The sequence below is a fragment of the Trachemys scripta genome, chromosome 1, assembly GCF_013100865.1.
Source record: "Trachemys scripta elegans isolate TJP31775 chromosome 1, CAS_Tse_1.0, whole genome shotgun sequence".
Taxonomy (NCBI): domain Eukaryota; kingdom Metazoa; phylum Chordata; order Testudines; family Emydidae; genus Trachemys; species Trachemys scripta.
This window is the reverse complement of record NC_048298.1, coordinates 137787782-137810703: the sequence shown is the minus strand read 5'-3', so window position 1 is coordinate 137810703 and position 22922 is coordinate 137787782.

Below are 22922 nucleotides of genomic sequence, written 5' to 3'. Positions count from 1 at the left end.
TGAGACAGCTCCATTGTGTCTGAGGGACAAAGCTGATGAGTGCAGTCATGGAATATGAGGGAATCCCTGAGATGTCCAAGGCCCAAATCGTTAAGGCCCAGATTTTCAGATGTATTTAGGCTCCTAATTTTCATTGATTTCAATGGGGCCTAAATACCTCTTAGGCTCTTGGTTGAATATATGAACTGAGACCTTGAATTAGAGATGATATTCTATGGGAATATCTAAGAGAAGGTTAAAATGCCTCTGTATATGTGATATGGTTGTGTTGTATGTGTAACCGCCTTGGGGTTTAGAGAGTGTGGTCCCTTTAAAACCTTGTGTGTGGCCCTTTTAAAACCAGGGTGTGTGTGTCTGTAGCTCCAGACAAGAGGACTACAGTGAGCAGGCCATCACATAGTGAAGCGGCCAAGAACGTGCCTTAAGCCTGGGAGGGACAGAGTGACTGACTGGGGAAACCCCAGAACAGGAGCCAGGAGGAGCACCCTGCCAGGGAGCAATCATCTGAGAAGGACAAACCAGAGCTGGACCCACTATCACTGTTGCCCAGAGCTATACGGGGCTGTGTGACCTTGCATTGGGAATAAGGAAAGAGGCTGTATTTAGCTAAGTGGGAAAGTTGTTGCTGTGTGTGACTTTGCAGAGAGCAGCAGAAGAGGGCACCAGAGGAGTTTGTTGGGGAAAGGTCACTGGCACCAAAGATGACCAGGAGCACTCAAGACTCATTGCCAGACTGGAACTCTGCCCAGTATTCCTGAACTCTGAGTGTAGATGCAGTGCTAGGTGTCTGCCCTGTCATGTTGTGGTACCACTGGGTCTGTGAGGCCTTGCGTTGGATGTAGGGTGACCAGGTGTCCAGTTTTCAACCAGAACACTCAGTCGAAAAGGGACCCTAGCAGCTCTGGTCAGCACCGCTGCCCGGGCCGTTAAAAGTCTGGTCGCCGGTGCTGCAGCTCTAAGGCAGGCTAGTCTCTACCTATCCTGGCTCTGCACTGCACCTTGGAAGCGGCCATCATCAGGTCTGGCTCCTAGGCAGGGGGCCCATGGGGCTCTGCGCGCTGCTTCTGCCCTGAGCACTGGCTCCGCACTCCAATTGGAACTGCGGCCAATGGGAGCTCCCTCCCACACTCTGAACCCCTCTGCCCTACCCCCCAGCCTGGAGCCCCCTCCTGCATCCCAAACCCCTCATCCCCGGGCCCTACCTCAGAATCCGCACCCCCAGTGGGAGCCCTCCCGCACCCCAACCCCCTGCCCCAGCCCAGAGCCCCCTCCCGCACTCTAAACCCCTCATTTCTGGTCCCACCCCTGAGCCCGTATCCCCAGTTAGAGCCCTCACCCCCTCCCGCACCCCAACTCTCTGCCCTAGCCCAGTGAAAGTGAGTGAGGGTGAGGGACAGCAAGCCACCAAGGGAGGGGGAATGTAGTGGGGGGGGCAGGGTCTCAGGGAAGGGGCATGGCAAGGGTGGGCCTCGAGGAAGGGGCGGGGCTAGGGTGTTCGGTTTTGTGCAATTAGAAAGTTGGCAACCCTAGTTGGATGTAACCCTGTCTTACTACTCCCCCATCTTCTCAACTGTTGTTTTCGCCATTCATCCCTCTGTGAATAAATATTTCCCTTTCCTATATTCATTGTATTATTCCAGCGTGTCTGTGTGTTCACTCCACGGGGTGTGGAACAGATGGCCCTGGGAAGGAAGGGGATTTCCCTGCTGTGTTCCTGCACATGCTTTTTCTTGGTCAGAGCTGCCTGCAGAGCGAACTCCATCTTGGCCATGAGGGTGCTAAAGTTACATGTGTGTTGCCCCGGTGCGTGTGACGGTGTATATGTGTTGTGTGTGTGTCTGACAGTGGGTGTGTGGGTACTAGATGAGTGTTGGGTGTGGGGTGTTTTATGAAGTGTGTGATGGTGGTATAGTGTATCTTGTCTATGTGTTGGGTGTAGCTTGGGTGATGTCTGAGGGGTGTGAATTGAGTGTGATATGTGTGGAGGGTATTGAGCATGTGTTGGTTTTGTGTGTGTTGTGGTGGGAGTGTGTGTGTGTGGATATTGTGTGGTGTTATAATACAATATATAAGTTGAAATAATACAATTCAGGATATGGCTACACTTGCAGCTCTACAGCGCTGTGAGTTAAACCTGCCTTCGTACAGCTGAGTAGGGAAACTGCTGCAGTCTGTCTACACTGCCAGCTGCCAGCGCACTGTCATGGCCACATTTGCAGCATTTGCAGCGGCATTGGGAGCGGTGCATTATGGGCAGCTATCCCAGCGTTCAAGTGGCTGCAATATGCTTTTCAAAAGGGGGGGGTGGGAGTCTGACAAGGAGCGCGGGGGGAGAGAGAGTGGGTTTTTGGAATGCTGAGATTGTGTCAGCACGCTGCCTTGTAAATTCTGACCCCCCTCCCTCCTCCACCCCTCTCTCACTCACTGAAAGCAAACAGTGGCTGTTTGTTTTTTTCTCATAGACCAGATAAGCAGCCGCTCGCCGAAACGGACTCCAATCCCCCTCCCCCCGTGCCGCCTCTCTCTTCAAGCAAACATTAGCTGTGGGTGTTCCAAAGGGAGCCCCCCTGCCTGCCTCTACTCATTCAAAGCAAACAGTAGCTGTGTTTGTTTTTTTGATAAGCAGCTCCGAAGCGGAACATCCGGAGTTCACAACAAAACAAAGAGAGGAATCACAACAAAACAAAGAGAGGAAGCTTCAGCTAAAAGGATTATGGGAAGTTCCCGCAGGTCAATCACTGCGTAATAAGGTTACTCCCCGTTTACACTGGAGCAGCAGCGTCTCGACCACTCCGCAGCAGCTGTTAATCCTCTCGGGGAGGTGGAGTACCTGCAGCGCTGTAGCCACTGAGACACAGCGCTGTACGTGTCTTGCCAGTGTGGATGGGGAGTGAGGTACAGCGCTGTGGGCGGCTTTATTGCACTTTAACTCTCAAGTGCAGCCAAGGCCTCAGTAATTTCCTGTCCAAAATTTTGCTGAAATCAATACTTCCTGTGAAATATTTGTTTTGTCAATCAACATTTTCTGACAGAAAAAGGTTCAGCAGGAAAATTTTTGACTATCTCTCTTGCCATCTTTGTAAAAGACACACTGTAGCTCAACCAAATGACATGGATTTAATGCAGGAATCACTGGGTGAAATTCTGTGGTCTATATTATGCAGAAGGTCGACTAAATGATCACAATAGTCCTTTCTGGCCCTAAAATCTAAGAATGTGAATCTATGTTCTGAGATATGACAACAAAAGCCAGCACTCACAACAACATGGGGTGCAACACGCACACATGTGCGCGCACACACACACACACACACACACATACACAGCCTAAGATATTCAGACAATTGTCCTAATATCAATAATGAATCACATCTGAGGGAAGGGAGCAGAAGGAGACTCCACCGATTGGAAGGCATGAGATGCACTGTCCTAGGGATGGGGGTTCCACGACCACTGCTCACAAGAGAAGGAGGAGGGTGGTGGTGGTTGGGGACTCCCTCCTCAGGGGGACTGAGTCATCTATCTGCTGCCCCGACCGAGAAAACCGAGAGGTCTGCTGCTTGCAAGGAGCTAGGATTCATGATGTGACGGAGAGACTGCCGAGACTCATCAAGCCCTCAGATCGCTACCCCTTCCTGCTTGTCCACATGGGCACCAATGATACTGCCAAGAATGACCTTGAGCGGATCACTGCAGACTACGTGGCTCTGGGAAGAAGGATAAAGGAGTTTGAAACGCAAGTGGTGTCCTCCCTGTGCAGGGAAAAGGCCTGGGTTAGGCTCCACCTAACGAAGAGAGGGAAGAACATCTTCGCAAGCAGACTGGCTAACTTAGTGAGGAGGGCTTTAAACTAGGTTCACCGGGGGAAGGAGACCAAAGCCCTGAGGTAAGTGGGGAAATGGGATACCGGGAGGAAGCACGAGCAGGAGAGTGCAAGAAGGGAGGACTCTTGTCTCAGATTGAGAAAGCGGGACAATAAGCGAGGTATCTGAAGTGCCTATACACAAATGCAAGAAGCCTGGAAAACAAGCAGGGAGAACTGGAAGTCCTGGCACAGTCAAGGAACTATGATAAAAAGCAAAAAGGTTCTGTGGCACCTTTGAGACTAACAGAAGTATTGGGAGCATAAGCTTTCGTGGGTAAGAACCTCACTTCTTCAGATGCAAGTAATGGAAATCTCCAAAGGCAGGAACTATGATGTGATTGGAGTAACAGAGACTTGGTGGGATAACTCACATGACTGGAGTACTGTCATGGATGGATATAAACTGTTCAGGAAGGACAGGCAGGGCAGAAAAGGTGGGGGAGTTGCATTGTATGTAAGAGAGGAGTATGACTGCTCAGAGCTCCGGTATGAAACTGCAGAAAACCTGAGTGTCTCTGGATTAAGTTTAGAAGTGTGAGCAACAAGGGTGATGTCGTGGTGGGAGTCTGCTATACACCACCAGACCAGGGGGGTGAGGTGGACGAGGCTTTCTTCCGGCAACTAGCAGAAGTTACTAGATCGCAAGCCCTGGTTCTCATGGGAGACTTTAATCACCCTGATATCTGCTGGGAGAGCAATACAGCGGTGCACAGATAATCCAGGAAGTTTTTGGAAAGTATAGGGGACAATTTCCTGGTGCAAGTGCTGGAGGAACCAACTAGGGGCAGAGCTCTTCTAGACCTGCTGCTCACAAACTGGGAAGAATTAGTAGGGGAAGCAAAAGTGGATGGAAACCTGGAAAGAATCCAGCGGAGGGCAACAAAAATGATTAGGGGGTTGGAGCACATGACTTATGAGGAGAGGCAGTGACCATGAGATGGTCGAGTTCAGGATCCTGACACAAGGAAGAAAGGAGAGCAGCAGAATACGGACCCTGGACTTCAGAAAAGCAGACTTTGACTCCCTCAGGTAACTGATGGGCAGGATCCCCTGGGAGAATAACATGACGGGGAAAGATGTCCAGGAGAGCTGGCTGTATTTTAAAGAATCCTTATTGAGGTTGCAGGAAAAAAACATCCCGATGTGTAGAAAGAACAGTAAATATGGCAGGCCACCAGCTTGGCTTAACAGTGAAATCCTTGCTGATCTTAAACGCAAAAAAGAAGCTTACAAGAAGTGGAAGCTTGGACAAATGACCAAGGAGGAGCAGAAAAAATCTTGCTCAGGCATGCAGGAGTGAAATCAGGAAGGCCAAATCACACTTGGAGTTGCAGCTAGCAAGAGATGTTAAGAGTAACAAGAAGGGTTTCTTCAGGTATGTTAGCAACAAGAAGAAAGTCAAGGAAAGTGTGGGCCCCTTACTGAATGAGGGAGGCAACCTAGTGACAGAGGATGTGGAAAAAGCTAATGTACTTGTTGCCTGCCCAGAACTGGGCCCGAGATGGCAAACAGGGGGTTCATCGCCCGGTGTGTTTGGCACCAATAAAGACACCGAGGGGAGAAAGCAAGCCAAGCTTATTTCAGAACTCTGAAATGGCACTAGGAGACCAGCATATCTCAAATCCAGTGCAACAAATACAAACAACTTTTACCTTTTATACTCCAAACTGTTTACATACATTTCTTTGTCTGGCTGTTCCTCCTTACCCCTCCCTTCCAGACAACTGTTACAATAAACTCTACATAAGCTTGTGAGAAAACTTTCCCAGTCTTTGCGACCTTGGATTAGACGCCTGCAAACTAACTACCCCTCCTTTCCCTCGCTTCTTATCTCTATTATTTCTGCTAGTGTGAGTGAAACTGCAGCCATCTGCTAAAAAGCTGACATTACATTTCTGCTTCAGCCTACTTCAGAGCATGTAAGCAGTTAGCACAGAAGTAGGTGAGAGTTCTCAAGATGGAGTCACTGTGGTTCATGGACCCAGAGCAAAAGAGCTTCATCGGCACTTTTGGCCTTCCACTCTCCCGAGTTACCTGGTAGCTATACCTAGTGGACCCCAACAATCCCTCCTTTGAGAACACTCAACAAACCTTTGTTAGAGTTTTCTCATACTCTAAAGACAAAATGCGATTAAGCTCCATGCAATCAGGATTATCAATGAGAGGGTATAAGGGAATTTCTGGGGTATGGGAGGTACAAATCTTACGTATGAGCACTTTACAGCAAATGAGCAAAAGAACAAGAACAAAACATATCACCACACCTGTGAGCAAGATGCGAACAATGCTTCCCCCTATACCTCCTAGTTCCCCTAAACCAGGTATCCAACCCCAAAGGGAATCCAAAATAGTGGGTTCTCTTTCCTGGGCCTTCCACTGGTTAAAGGCCCGTTCAGCTGACAAGATGTGCTTGTTAATGTCCTGTGAAAACTCTGGGACATAGGTACAACACTCTTCTCCTATAAGGGCACAGACAATTACAACAACCCAAATGCCCAGAAGATAAGAAGAATTGTTGACACTAAACAAGTAAAAAAATAACAAGACCAAATATATAGGCCAGGTTGGCCTTCTGTGAGAAAATAAAACCAATGCTCAGGGTTCTCGCGGAGAGTATGCTGTGACTGTTCAGAAAGATCAAAACGCATTCCCAGTGACCCTTACTGTCTTTTGAATAACAGCTTAAGTCCCAAATCGTCGTTAGCAGTCTTCTCCGCAGGCTGGACAGTCCACTGTTTAGGAATGGGCACTGCTTTCAGTCGAGAGTGATGAATCCAGTTCTTGTGTCCTTCGACCTTTGCCGCTGTACGGGTGACAAGCAGGACAGTGTGGGGTCCCTTCCACTTTTCTTGGAGAGGCTCGTCCTTCCAGGTTCGCACGAGAACGGAGTCACCAGGCTGCAGGGAGTGGACCGGAGTATCCAGCAGAAGAGGCTGTGAATCTTTGGTGTACCTGTGAAGAGAAGAAAGAACAGCAGACAGAGAGCACATGTACTGAGACAAGAAACCACACCCCACTTCCCATTCCCCTGCCAGAACTGGGGTACCATTCATAGGCCATGCTCTTCCAAACATAATCTCGAAGGGACTAAGCCCTATCCTACCCTTAGGGAGAGCACAAATGCAAAGTAACACAAGGGGCAAAGCATCAGGCCACTTAAGAGAAGCCTCCTGACAGACCTTTGAGAGGTGTCGCTTGAGTATCTGATTTGTGCGTTCCACTACTCCACTGGCTTGTGGTCGCCAGGGTGTGTGGAGTTTCCAGGGGATTTGCAGAGCACTTGATATCTTTTGAACAATTTGAGATGTGAAGTGTGTTCCATTGTCAGATTCCATCCACTGAGGAAGGCCGAAGCGAGGAATGATTTCCTTGACAAACTTAAGAGCCACTGTCTTGGCAGTGTTGTTGCGACATGGGAAGGCTTTAGGCCATCTGCTGAATTGATCCACTAAGACGAGAAGGTACCTGTACCCTTGGGTTCTGGGAAACTCAGTAAAGTCTATTTGCCACACTAATCCTGGGCCTGGGGTAGGTTCCAGGGTGGCTGGTGGCACTGCTACTCCTGGTCGAGGGTTATTCTTTTGACAGATTAAACATTCAGCTTGTACCTGTGATGCTAGGGGTTTAAGTCCAGAGGTTAGAAAATATTTATTCATAAGCTGGGTAAGAGCCTCTCTGCCTGCGTGTGTGGTTTGATGCAGTTTCTGCAACACTGGTCGAATCAAGCCCTTGGGCAGGAGGATTTTTCCCTCTGTGGTATAAAGCCATCCCTCCTTTTCCTGGAGACCGAGACTGTCAGCCAGGTTTCTGTCCTCTTGGGAGTACTGAGGGGCTGCAAGCTCACCCACTGATGGGATAAGGGCATGCATTTGGGCATTCTCCTCTGTTGGTGATTTCAGGGTAGCAGCTCGCTTAGCTTCCCTGTCTGCTCTGGCATTGCCCTTGGTTACATCTTGATCTTCCCTTTGATGGGCTTTGCAATGCACCACTGCTACTGCTGAGGGGAGTTGTACTGCTTCTAAAAGCCGGAGAATTTGAGACCCATGCTTGACCGGAGAGCCTTGGGCTGTTAGCATTCCCCTTTGCTTCCACAAACCAGCGTGAGCATGCAATACCCCAAAAGCATACTTTGAGTCAGTAAAGATATTAACCTGTTTGTCTTTTGCCAGCTCAAGTGCACGAGTCAGGGCCACTAGTTCAGCAAGTTGGGCAGATGTCCCAGCAGGTAAACTCTCAGCTTCCACGGTATCATGAAGAGACACAATAGCATAACCAGCCCTCCTTGGCCCATCCACAACAGTACTACTTCCATCTGTATACCATTCCAAGTCAGCATTTGGGAGTGGCTGATCTTTTAAATCTGGACGGCTAGAATACTGAACATCTATGATTTCCCGACAGTCACGTTTCTGCTTTTCTGTCTCTTGTAGCAGGGTAGCTGGATTAAGGGAGGGACAGATCTGCAGGGTGACTTCAGGATTCTCTAATAGCTTCGCCTGGTACCAAGCAACCCGAGCCTGAGTGAGCCAAAGACCACCCTTAGTGTCCAGCAAGGCTCGGACCATATGGGGAACATACACTTGCACAGTTCCTCCCAGTGTCAGTTTTTCAGCTTCCCCAAGCACTAGAGCAGTAGCTGTGACCGCCCTCAAACAGGCTGGCCATCCCTTTGAAACTTGATCCAGTTGTTTAGAAAAGTATACCACAGGACGTTTCCAGGCACCTAATAGCTGGGTAAGCATTCCCAAAGCTACCCCTTTTCGTTCGTGCACATACAGTTGGAACGGCTTAGATATATCGGGCAAACCCAGGGTTGGAGCTTCCATTAGCTTCCTTTTCAAGATTCTAAATGCCCTGTCTGCTTCTGGGGACCAGTGAAAGGGGTCATGTTCCGCTCCCTTGACACATTCATACAGAGGTTTAGCCCACAGTCCAAACTCTGGAATCCATATTCTGCAAAAACCTGCCATGCCCAGGAATGCCCTAAGCCGTTTACGGTTGCTGGGGATGGGAACTTGGCAGATAGCCTCCTTCCTTTTGTTTGAAAGCTGTCTCTCTCCCTGCCTGGTGTGAAATCCCAGATATTGAACCTCTGAAAGAGCAATTTGGGCTTTGCTTTGAGATACCCTGTATCCTCGCAGTCCAATAAAGTTTAGGAGACTCACAGTAGCTCTGAGACAGGGGATTAGACCCACAGCAGCAATTAACAAGTCATCTACATATTGCAGCAGGAGGGCTCTGACTGAATTATCCCACTCCTCCAAGTCTCTGGCCAAAGCCTGGCCGAACAGAGTGGGGGAATTTTTAAATCCTTGAGCCAATACTGTCCAGCAAAGCTGCTTTTTAACCCTTCGTTTGTCTTCCCATTCGAAGGAGAATATCTCCTGAGACTGGGTGTCAACTGGAATCGTGAAGAAAGCATCTTTTAAATCTAGGACTGAGAAATGGGTATATTGCCCCCCTATAGAGGCCAACAGTGTATACAGATTTGGAACCAGGGGGTGCAGAGTCTTAACCCGCTCATTAACTGCCCTGAGGTCCTGTACCAGCCGATACGTGCCATTGGGCTTCTGTATGGGCAGAATGGGGGTGTTCCAAGCTGACTGGCATTCTCGTAATACACCGCACTCTAGGAACCGATCTATAGTCTCTTGTAGTCCCTCTCTGGCTTCCCTTTTAATCGGATACTGTTTGATCCGCACTGGGCTTTTTCCTGGGAGGAGCTGAATATGCACAGGGGTTTGACGGTTTGCTTTCCCTGGGACACCCTGATGCCCAGACTAGAGGAAAAACCTGCTTTTCCCACTCACTCCACTCTGGGGCTTGGATAGCTGAGGGTTCGACTGCAAGGGTCATTATCCAAGCATTCTCAGGGGGTAAGGTGAGGGTTATATCATCTTGAGTGAAATGCAGGGTGGCACCTAAGTGACAAAGCAGGTCCCGTCCTAGTAGTGGTGTTGGACAATCAGGGAGGTAAACCAGCTTGTGTGATACAGTTCTGTTTCCCAAGGCACATTCCGCTGGGGCATATACTGGGCACTTGGTTCCTTTCCCTGTGGCACCCACCACAGTGAGGGAGCCTGCCACTGGCAACTGTAGGGAGTTGTTTACAGCGGTCCTTGCTGCTCCAGAGTCTATTAAAAAGTCTATATCTGCATCTCCCACCCACACATTTACTTGGGGTTCCGGGGGTAGGATGGTCCGTCTCCCCTGACACCCCTAATCTTGATCCTCCGCTGCCATCATAGGGGTACCTTCCCTTTCAGGGCATTCATTTTTCCAGTGTCCCTCCTTACGGCATATGGCACACTGGTTGCGACCCAGGCGCCTTTCCCGGGGACCAGGGCGTCCACATCCATGGCCTCTCATTCCCCGGCCCATTCCACCTTTCTGTGGCCTTTCTTTGCCGCCGGCCTGCACCGCCGCTACCATCATTTTCACTTGCCTTTTTTCCTTCTCTCCCTCTCTAAGGCTATAAGCCCCGTTTGCAGTCCCCAAAATCTGAGCCATAGACATTCCCATTAAATCCTCCTTCTTCTGCAATTTCCTTTTAATATCAGGGGCCGCACGGCTAGTGAAGATACCCTTTATAATTGCCTCAGTTGCCTGATCATCTGGGTTTGCACTAGTAGTTTGCCTGATGGTATCCCGAATACGCTGCAGGAAAGCCCCTGGACTTTTGAGTCCTGGATTAGTTCATAAGGCTTAGCCCAATTGTTATGCCTGACAGCTGAGTGTCGGAGACATGCATAAGCAGTTCCTTATAGGAGTTAAGCAGCCTCAAATCCCCCTCCTCATTCGGATTCTACTGGGGGTCCCATAGGGGGACAGCGACATCTGGCAAGGGCTTGCCTTCTCTCTCCTCATCATGCCTTTTCTGTGCCTCCTTCCTGGCTTTGGCTATGACCTGATTCCGCTCCACTTCAGACAACAGGGTTCTCATAAGTATATTACAATCATCCCAGTCAGGCTTATGGCTAGCTAGACACCCTTCAAAGATAGAAATGAACTTGCTTGGATTTGTTGAAAATTTTCCTGCCGCTGCCTTAAAAGCAGCTAGATGGACTGGATTAAAAGGAACATGCGAATATACAGACACTATCTGAGCTGGCCGTTCCTGAGTTCCTGGACGGGCTACCACACTCTCAGTAATCAACGGATACAATCCCACTGGGGGGTTCTCTCTGAAGCCTGTGGGGGTGGAGGAACCGAAGGGGACACCGATTCTGGCATTACAACAGTGGGAGGGTTCTGGGGTTTAGCAGCCGTTACTACCAAGCCTGTCGGAGTCAAATGGCACTTGAGCAAAACATCAGTCCTATTTCTTAACACCATAAACGTATACGCATAGAGATGTTCATTCCATTTACCTGTTCTCTGACAAAACAAAAGCAATGTTATGTTAATCTCCTCAGAAGTTCTGCTCTTTGTTTTCACTTTCATAGAATCATAGAATCATAGAATATCAGGGTTGGAAGGGACCTCAGGAGGTCATCTAGTCCAACCCCCTGCTCAAAGCAGGACCAATTCCCAACTAAATCATCCCAGCCAGGGCTTTGCCAAGCCTGACCTTACAAACCTCTAAGGAAGGAGATTCCACCACCTCCCTAGGCAACCCATTCCAGTGCTTCACCACCATCCTAGTGAAAAAGTTTTTCCTAATATCCAACCTAAACCTCCCCAACTGCAACTTGAGACCATTATTCCTTGTTCTGTCATCAGGTACCACTGAGAACAGTCTAGATCCATCTTCTTTGGAACCTCCTTTCAGGTAGTTGAAAGCAGCTATCAAATCCCGCCTCATTCTTCTCTTCTGCAGACTAAACAATCCCAGTTCCCTCAGCCTCTCCTCATAAGTCATGTGCTCCAGCCCCCTAATCATTTTCGTTGCCCTCCGCTGGACTCTTTCCAATTTTTCCACATCCTTCTTGTAGTGTGGGGCCCAAAACTGGACACAGTACTCCAGATGAGGCCTCACCAATGTCGAATAGAGGGGAATGATCACATCCCTTGATCTGCTGACAATGCCCCTACTTATACAGCCCAAAATGCCATTAGCCTTCTTTGCAACAAGGGCACACTGTCGACTCATATCCAGCTTCTCGTCCACTGTAACCCCTAGGTCCTTTTCTGCAGAACTGCTTCCTAGCCATTCGGTCCCTAGTCTGAAACAGTGAATGGGATTCTTCCATCCTAAGTGCAGGACTCTGCATTTGTCCTTGTTGAACCTCATCAGATTTCTTTTGGCCCAATCCTCTCATTTCTCTAGGTCCCTCTGTATCCTTTCCCTACCCTCCAGCGTATCTACCACTCCTCCCAGTTTAGTGTCATCTGCAAACTTGCTGAGGTGCAGTCCACCCCATCCTCCAGATCATTAATGAAGATATTGAACAAAACCAACCCCAGGACCTACCCTTGGGGAACTCTGCTTGATACTGGCTGCCAACTAGACATGGAGCCATTGATCACTACCTGCTGAGCCCGACAATCTAGCCAACTTTCTATCTACCTCATAGTCCATTCGTCCAGCCCATACTTCTTTAATTTGCTGGCAAGAATGCTGTGGGAGAGCCTATCAAAAGCTTTGCTAAAATCAAGGAATAACAGGTCCACTACTGCAGCCTGGTGAGGCTTTCTCCAAAGGGGATCTAGTAACTTAAAAGTGAAAAAGCCTTCCAGCCTGCACATTTAGACTGTTAAAGCGTCATCCAAGTGGTAATGAAGCCTTTTAACAGGCATTTGCCAACCTCCGGTATATATTGTCAGTTTCTGAATTTACTGACAAAAACAGTTGTGTATTACTGCAATATTTACTCAGAACATGTTAGTCTACAGGACCTTAGTTTAAAATTTGCTTTAAAAATATTTCATTAGTGTGTTGCTGAAGATGATAAAATCACGTCTCTAAAAAATCCTTCCATAAAGTTTTAGATGCACAATCTGAGTATTCATCGTTAGCCTTAAATGCTTGGATCTTCAGAAATATAGTTTTTTAAATAAATCCTTCAAAAGACCACCCTTATCTAAAATACACATTTTAATTTTAATTACTATAGTACAAAAAACTTGCTTCCAAAGTCTTCCTGTCCTTTCTGTCCATCCCTTTCTCCCTTCACCCCCCGTGTTGAAGAGAGCCCTTAAAAAAACAACACCCCTTTCCTTCCAGATAGCTGGACAAATGAATTTCCCTTTCTTTACTTCTGATCATTTGATGAACTAGTTTTAAGAGAACGCTCCAGCAAAATCAGTACCTTAGTAAGATATAAAATCCTTTGTTATGCCTAAAATCTTTGGAAACATATTGTAACCCCTTTGGGGTTTAGAGAACATGGCCCTTTAAATCTTTTTCCTAAGGGGGAGGGGGGGAGTAAAAAAAAAAGGAGGGAAATGCCAGGGGGCAGCGCTGGAGCTCCAAGGAAAGGGAGAGGTAGCCTGCAGGCTCTGGAAAAGTGAAGCAGCAGAGAACCTGCCTGAAGCCTGTGAAGGACAGGGTGGCCGATCGGGGACACCCCAGGACAGGAGCCAGGAGGAGCACTGTGCCAGGGAGGAATTGCCAAGAAGGACAGGCCGGAACTGGACCCAGTATCACGACTGCCAAGAGCTGCATGGGGCTGTGAGTACTGAAGCTTGGGACTCTGCATTGGAAACAAGGAGGGAGGCTGTAGCTAGTTAAGTGGGGAGGTGGTCGCTCTGTGTAGCTTTGCAGAGAGCGGCAGAAGAGGGCACCGGAGGGGTTTGTTGGGGGAAAGTTCACTGGCGCCAAAGACGACCAGGAGCACCCAAGACTCACCACTGGACTGGAACTTTGCTCAGGACTCCTCAACTCTGTGTGCAGACACATTGCTCAGTGTCTGCCCTTCCAGATTGTGCTACCATTGGGCCTGTGGGGGCTTGGCTTGGATGCAACCCTGTCTTATTGCTCCTCCTATATTTCCCCTTGTTGTTTTTCTCCTCTCATCCCTCTGTAAATAAATATTTCCCTTGTTATATCCACTGTACTTTTCCTGTGGGGGTGTGTGTTCACTCTGGAGGGTTTGGAACAGGTGCCCCTGGGGTGGAAGGGATTTCTCCTGCTGCATTCCTGCGCACGCCTTCTCTTGGCCAGAGCCGCCTGCAGAGCAGACTCCATCTTGGCCACGAGGGCGCTAAAGTTACAATATATTTTTTTAAAAAACAACAACGAGGAGTCCTTGTGGCACCTTAGAGACTAACAAATTTATTTGGGCATAAGCTTTCGTGAGCTATAACCCATTTCATCAGATGCATGGAGTGGAAAATACAGTAGGCAGATATAAATACACAGCACATGAAAAGATGGGAGTTGCCTTACTGAGTTGGGGGGAGGGGTCAGTGCCAATGAGGCCAATTCAATTAGGGTGTATGTGGCCCATTTCCAACAGTTGACAAGAAGGGGTGAATATCAACAGAGAGGAAATTACTTTTTGTAATGACCCAGCCACTCCCAGTCTTTATTCAGACCTAATTTGATGGTGTCAAGTTTGCAAATTAATTCCAGTTCTGCAGTTTCTCATTGAAGTCTGTTTTTGAATTTTTGTTGTTGAAGAATTGCCACTTGTAAGTCTGTTATTGAGTGTCCAGGGAGACTGAAGTGTTCTCCTACTGGTTTTTGAATGTTACAATTCTTGATGTCTGATTTGTGTCCATTTATTTGTTTATGTAGAGATTGTCCAGTTTAGCCAATATACATGGCAGAGGGGCATTGCTGGCACATGATGGCATATATCACATTGGTAGATGTGCAGGTGAACGAGCCCCTGATGGCGTGGCTGATGTGGTTAGGTCCTATGATGGTGTCCCTTGAATAGATAAGCAGATTATTATTGAAGAAACAGGGAGGTGACTTGGCTCCTTGTTGGTTGAGGAAAGTGAGGCCCAACACAGAACTCAATGGCATTTCTCTGTTTGTCTGGTCGTAATGCAATAATCTGTGAAGTCCATGTCCAATCAATTCCAATATTTATGGGGACATTCTAGGCATCAGTGGAAAGAGCCCTAAATGATTTTGGTGATAACTGGAAAACAGGAACACAATAAAAGCCTGATTTCCACACTGTGCCCAGTTGGTGCTGCAGAGAGAGGAGCACTGTGACATCAGAGGTAATTCAGCCAATCATCACACACTCCCACCAGTTCATTTGCATACTTCAATCCCCTTGGTTGAAATGAGGCAGCAAATGAAATTGCAGGTCAGGACTGAGGTGCTTTGACAGTGTTGTGGGGGGAGAAAATCAGCACTGATATATCAGGGGCTACTTCAAATCAGGGGCTCTATTAGCTGAGCAGTAGTGAGGCTGGAGATTTGCACTGTGGCTTTGGTCAGCGAAAACTGTGTTATTGCTAAGGCTCCATGTTTGTCACGAGGGTCACGGAAGTCATGGATTCCGTGACTTTCCGTGACCTCCATGACTTCTGCAGCAGCCTGTGCGGCTGGCCTGGGAGTCGCCTGAGCAGCTCGGGCAGCCCCTGGGCCAGTCACACTGGCTGCTGCTGGGACAGACTCAGGACCCCCACTCCCCAGCAGCAGGAGTTCGTGTGTGTGTGTGGGGGGGCTCGGGGCTGGGAATTGAGGTGTGGGGCAGTGCTTTCTAGGGGGGGTTCTCCAGAAGAGCGACAGGAACTCCCCTCCCTCAGCTCCTAGCTCCACGTGCTGCCTCCATCCAGAGGCACCATCCCTGCAGCTCCCATTGGGTGCTGTTCCCAGCCAAACTGCAGAAGCAGGGCTTGGGGAGGAGCAGAGGCAGCACGTGGAGCTAGGAGCTGGAGGTCACTTCCCAGGAGCTGGGTAGGGAACCTTCCCCAGCCCCACCAATCCTCCCCCTCAGTACCCTCCCCCCCCCGAGCCATGCCCCCCCAGCACCCATGCCCCCCGAGCACCCGCAACCCCCCTGAGCACCCGCCCCCCCAGCACCTGGGGCACCCCCCCAGCCATGTCCCCCAAGTACCCACAGCACCCCCAGGGTTGCCTCCCTAAGCCACCCTACCCCCACAAATTTTAGTCAGGGGTATATAGTATAAGTCATGGACAGGTCATGGGCCGTGAATATTTGTTTACTGCCCGTGACCTGTCCATGACTTTTATTAAATATACCTGTGACTAAAACGTAGCCTTAATTATTGCATCTAAACAGTGAGATACTCTGTCTGCAGCATCAGATGGGCATTATCAAAGGGAGAGGTGTCCAGGGCAGACAGTAGTGCTAGGGTTAATGAAGGGAGAGGCTGATGACTTGCTGATTTCCCTCTGATGTCACAATACTCCTGCTACAGGCTCCTTTGTCTGCAGTGCCAATGGGCCATGTCAAGGGGACATTCTTAGAATCATAGAATCATAGAATATCAGGGTTGGAAGGGACCTCAGGAGGTCATCTAGTCCAACCCCCTGCTCAAAGCAGGACCAATTCCCAACTAAATCATCCCAGCCAGGGCTTTGTCAAGCCTGACCTGAAAAACCTCTAAGGAAGGAGATTCCACAACCTCCCTAGGTAACCCATTCCAGTTCTTCACCACCCTCCTAGTGAAAAAGTTTTTCCTAATATCCAACCTAAACCGCCCCAACTGCAACTTGAGACCATTACTCCTTGTTCTGTCATCTGGTACCACTGAGAGCAGTCTAGATCCATCCTCTTTGGAACCCCCTTTCAGGTAGTTGAAAGCAGCTATCAAATCCCCGCTCATTCTTCTCTTCTGCAGACTAAACAATCCCAGTACCCTCAGCCTATCCTCATAAGTCATGTGCTCCAACCCCCTAATCATTTTTGTTGCCCTCCGCTGGACTCTTTCCAATTTTTCCACATCCTTCTTGTAGTGTGGGGCCCAAAACTGGACACAGTACTCCAGGTGAGGCCTCACCAATGTCAAATAGAGGGGAACGATCATGTCCCTCGATCTGCTGGCAATGCCCCTACTTATACAGCCCAAAATGCTGTTAGCCTTCTTGGCAACCAGGGCACACTGTTGACTCATATCCAGCTTCTCGTCCACTGTAACCCATAGGTCCTTTTCTGCAGAACTGCTGCCTAACCACTCGGTCCCTAGTCTGTAACAGTGAATGGGATTCTTCCGTCCTAAGTGCAGGACTCTGCACTTGTCCTTGTTGAACCTCATCAGGTTTCTTTTGGCCCAATCCTCTAATTTGTCTAGAAATGAAACTGATAAAGCAACAAAGAGAAAAAGAGGAGCACTTTGGATGCCTTAACAGGGAAATGTAGGTTTAGTGACATTATCTTGCAAAATTGCAATAGGGTCGGGGATAGTGATTGTTTTTCAGCCCCTCCCACCACATGGCAGCTTGGCCTGCGTCAGTCATGAACTGTGCAATCTTCTACCTATTGTCTTTTAAGGCAAAGCAAATAATTCACTAAATGGCAAAAAGTTCATTAACACAGAGTTACGGCTGGCCAGTGATAGCTCATGTTTTTCCAGAAAGTTGAGTTCAGCAAAATGTAAACGTCTGAAAGTCAAGAAGCTGGAGCTGACAATTGTCACTGGGAATTATCCACATTCATACTAGTTGTGTTAACTGTGTTAGGAGTAGCTGTATTGAATGGTGGAGGAATAAGTCAGAGCAGCTGTGATTGTGATATGAGTAGATCTGGGTCTGAGTCCCCCCATGTTTGTTACACTGGTCTACAATTTTTGAGAAGTCGTCTGCTTCAGCGATAAAATGTGCTATTTATTATGTATTTTGATGTGCTGAATTCAAATATGACAATTAAAACAAACTGATTGGCTACTGTTTCTAAGATATTTAAGTTTTTACATTTTATGTCTATGTATATTGTGTAGATAGTAGAGTTTTAATCATAAATTGTAAACCTAGGTCTTTTCATGTGTTTATGGTTGCTTTACATGATAATATTTCACCTGTCCTGTTTATGTAACACTTTAAAAATCAGCAAAAGGGTTATATAAATAAAATTGATTATGAAACAAAAGGCAAAAAACTATTATGTACATCGTTTAGTCCTATTCAGTGTCTACTCGGCGCTTCTTGGCTTGTCTCTTGTATTCATTAAATGGAGCTTCTCTTGTCACTGTCCAGCAATAGTCTGCAAGCATTGATGTCTGTCCAGCAATAGTCTGCAAGCATTTGCCCTGATAGCGTTTCTCCATTGTTGCAATGTCCTGGTGAAATCGCTCGCCATGCTCATCGCTCACTGCTCCGCAGTTCGGTGGAAAAAAATCTAGATGAGAGTGCAAAAAATATATCTTTAGTGACATGTTGCAACCAAGGCTTTGTATACCTTGAGGAGGTTTTCCACCAACAACCTGTAGTTGTCTGCCTTGTTGTTTCCGAGAAAATTTATTGCCACTTACTGGAAGGCTTTCCATGCCGTCTTTTCCTTGCCACGCAGTGCATGGTCAAATGCATCATCTCGAAGAAGTTCACGAATCTGAGGACCAACAAAGACACCTTCCTTTATCTTAGCTTCACTTAACCTTGGAAATTTTCCACGGAGGTACTTGAAAGCTGCTTGTGTTTGGTCAATGGCCTTGACAAAGTTCTTCATCAGACCGCTTGATGTGTAAGGGCAGTAACAAAAGCTTCCTTGATTCAACAAGTGGTGGATGCTGAACACTTTTCCTCCCAGGCTCCAATGACTGTCAGAGTGGCCAATCTTTCTTGATGTAGTGGGAATCTCTTGCACGACTATCCCATTCGCAGAGAAAACAGCAGTACTTTGTGTATCCAGTCTACAGACCAAGCAAGAGAGCAACAACCTTCAAATCGCCACAAAGCTGCCACTGATGTTGGTCATAGTTTATGCACCTCAAAAGTTGTTTCATGTTGTTATAGGTTTCCTTCATATGGACTGCATGACCAACTGGAATTGATGGCAAAACATTGCCATTATGCAGTAAAACAGCTTTAAGACTCATCTGGATCGTGAACGATGTTGAGGGCTGCCATCACACCATCAATGTTGTTGCAGGCTACAAGATCACCTTCCATGAAGAAGAATGGGACAAGATCCTTTTGACGGTCACGGAACATGGAAACCCTAACATCACCTGCCAGGAGATTCCACTGCTGTAGTCTGGAGCCCAACAGCTCTGCCTTACTCTTGGGTAGTTCCAAATCCCTGACAAGGTCATTCAGTTCACCTTGTGTTATGAGGTGTGGTTCAGAGGAGGAGGATGGGAGAAAATGTGGGTCCTGTGACATTGATGGTTCAGGACCAGAAGTTTCATCCTCTTCCTCTTCCTCATATGACTCAAGTGAGAATGATTCTGGTGCATCAGGAACCGGCAGTCCTTCTCCGTGGGGTACTGGGCATATAGCTGATGGAAAGTTTGGATAATGCACAGTACACTTTTTCTTCTTTGACACACCTTTCCCAACTGGAGGCACCATGCAGAAGTAACAATTGCTGGTATGATCTGTTGGCTCTCTCCAAATCATTGGCACTGTAAAAGGCATAGATTTCCTTTTCCTGTTCAACCACTGGCGAAGATTTGTTGCACAAGTGTTGCAGCATATGTGTGGGGCCCACCTCTTGTCCTGATCTCCAATTTTGCAGCCAAAAGAAAGGTGATAGACTTTCTTAACCATAGTGGTTATACTGCGCTTTTGTGATGCAAAAGTCACTTCACCACAAACATAGCAGAAGTTATCTGCACTGTTCACACAAGTACAAGGCATCTCTGCTCACTTTGGCTAAACAGAAATGTGTCCCTTTGCAAAATCAAACACTGACAAATAAGAGAGCACGACAGTGTATGCTTTCTAGAGCCGATATAGGGCAATTTGTTCAGCAGAGCGATGTAAGCTTCGTTATGATTGCATCATCCATGACTTCTAGGAATAACATGATGCAATTCATATCATGTATGACGCAATACCAGCTTCAGATTGCATCATTCATTGTTTTGCCTAAAAAGCAAGTACTGTCCAAACCCAGTCATAGATTTATTCATAGATCCAGTCAAAGATGTATTTTAGTCATTTCTGGTTTAAATTGAGATCCCTTCCCTTTATAACTCACTTATCCTCTGCCATTCCCAAGTCAAGGTCGTATATACTGACCCAATAGCATCTTGAAAACTAGAGCCAATCAAGAATTTTAAGCATCATTTTCGTTCTCAGTGACCCAGAATTAGTAAAGTTTGACTACATTTATTTCAGAAGCATTTTGGCTGTAGAGCAGTGTTATCAAAGGAAAGAGGTGCATGTATACCGTGAGGTTCCAATCTACATTATTTCAGTATAGAATTATACTGAATTCAGTAGCAGGCAGGGGTGAAAGTAAGTCCAGTGACTTACGGTACGCTGGGGCCAGCTCTGGCCCCTGGTAGGGGCGGGGTCTAGGGAAGAAGGGGCGTGGCTGAGGGAGTCAGAGCCAGCCCCAGCCCGCCCTGTAAGGTAAGTGCCCCCCCCCCACCAGGGTAGCAGCAGCAGCCTGGGGCTCCGGGGGCTATTTAAAGGGCCCGCAGCTCCCCTGCTTCTACCACCCTGGCCCTGTAAATAGCTGCGGGAGCCCTGGAGAAGCAGCGGGGCTCCCGTGGCTATTTAAAGGACTGGGGTGGCAGAGGCAGCTGGAGCCCCGGGTCCTTTAAATAGCCCCTGGATCCCCCTGCTACCCCTGGGCTCTGGGGGCTATTTAAAGGGCCTGGGACTCCCCTGCTTCTACCGCCCCAGCCCTTTAAATAGCCGCCGGAGCCCTGGAGTAGTGGAGCTGGGGCTCCGATGGCTCTTTAAAGGGCTGGGGCAGTAGAAGCAGCGGGAGCCCCGGACTTTTTAAATAGCCCCCAGAGCCCTGCAGCCCTACCCCAGGGCTCCAGCAGTGGGGCTCTGGTGGCAATTTAAAGGGCCTGGGGCTCCAGCCCCTGCTGGGAGCCCCAGGGCCTTTAAATTGCTCCCTGGGGAAGCCAGGCCACCTCGGTACGGCAAACCAGCTTACTTTCACCTCTGGTAGCAGGGCACTGACATCTTCTTGCCATAGGTATTAGTGATGTGGGATATGAGAGCAGTCTGTGGATTTAATGATGGAGAGGGGAAATTACATGTTTCCTGTGTGCAGATTTGAAGAGGTTTAAAAGAGTATGAAGTGGTGGTTAAATTTTATCAGTGTGGTATTCTCTCAGTGGAGTAGGCTCAGTGCAGTGCAGGGTAAGTGGAGATAGTGCTCGTCTATTACAGTGAAAGGGCAGAATTTGAGTGTGTGTCTTATGGGTGTATTGGGGTATTGCTCAAAGAGAAGCGAATTAAGGTTGCATGGGCATTTACCTTAATGCTGTGTTTCATGCTAAGGACTCCACCAATCTGGACGTTTTAGAGGAGTTTGGCATTAAATACATCTTGAATGTGACCCCCGATCTGCCTAATCTCTTTGAGTTTAAATACAAAGAGTTTAAATACAAGCAGATTCCCATCTCTAATCACTGGAGTCAAAACTTGTCTCAGTTCTTTCCCGAGACCATCTCTTTCATAGGTGAGCCCTAATGAATTATGATCGCTAAAGGACCAACAGATGTTTATCGTTTGCAGCGTTAAACCCTTAATCTTGTCAGCGTATGTCTCACATAGCCGCTGCGCAATGTTTGACTTTCAAAACTGATTGAAATTAAATCAGAAGTTTTCAGAAGTTTTGCTGAACTTGGTGTTCTGGAAGGGCACAAGCGATCACTGGGCAACCTTAACTGTGTGTTACGTTTTTGCCATTTAATTTTCTAATTTTTAAATCTGATTCAGAAATGTTTGTTGGTAGGAGTCAATGGTCATTTAGACAGCTGTTGTCATTAACTAGGTTTCCAGCTGATATGCTACTATAGCTAGGTAATAATCAAAAGACCTAGTTTTTATATAGTGCTTTTCATCAGTAGATCTCAAAGAACTGGGATTGTTTATGCATCCGAAGAAGTGGGCTGTAGTCCACGAAAGCTTATGCTCTAATAAATTTGTTAGTCTCTAAGGTGCCACAAGTACTCCTGTTCTTCTTTTTGCGGATACAGACTAACACGGCTGTTACTCTGAAACCTGGGATTGTTTAGTCTGCAGAAGAGAAGAATGAGCGGGGATTTGATAGCTGTTTTCAACTACCTGAAAGGGGGTTCCAAAGAGGATGGATCTAGACTGTTCTCAGTGGTACCAGATGACAGAACAAGGAGTAATGGTCTCAAGTTGCAGTGGGGGAGGTCTAGGTTGGATATTAGGAAAAACTTTTTCACTAGGAGGGTGGTGAAGCACTGGAATGGGTTGCCTAGGGAGGTGGTGGAATCTTCTTTGTTAGAGGTTTTTCAGGTCAGGCTTGACAAAGCCCTGGCTGGGATGATTTAGTTGGGAATTGGTCCTGCTTTGAGCAGGGGGTTGGACTAGATGACCTCCTGAGGTCCCTTCCAACCCTGATATTCTATGATTCTATTATTCCCATTTTACAGATGGGAAAGTGAGGCAGAGAAAGGTAAAGTTTCACGCAGCAGGCCAGTGGCTGAGCTAGGAATAGTCCCTGTCCAGTGGTCTTTTCACCAGGCTGTATGGTTACTATGTGATTCCTCAGTTCTCTTCCCCTCCTGTACATTTTGTTATAATGGAATGGGGATGATGGTAGTGCTTTGAAATGTGTCCAATGTTTAGTTGCTAACAGGGCCACTGACAGAAATCTCATCCATGGTGTATGTCCCTGTGACATTCTGTTCAGGACATCCAGAACTGTAAATCACTGTGATATCCCTCTACTTAAGCAAGTGAGAGCTTTGTTGCTGCTAAGCTGTGTGACAGCTCCCTGCCACACCAACCTGACTGCCTTGCCAGCAAACTTTTCAAAACTCTGCCAATCTAAACCTTGTCTTGCAGGTAAATCAGTGACCCCAGTTCCCCAAAGGCATCTCCCCCCTCACACTGTGACACTCACAGAAATGATTGAGTTTGCTGCTTCCAAAGAGACAGTGCACACATCAGTCTGCTAGGTTAGCTATGGATTCACCCTTCACTTTAATACACAGCACTGAGATGGTTTTGTAATAAAATAAGAGTAAGTTTATTAACCAAGAACAGAGGTTTAAGGGATTACAAGCAAGAGAAAAAGAGACAGGGATG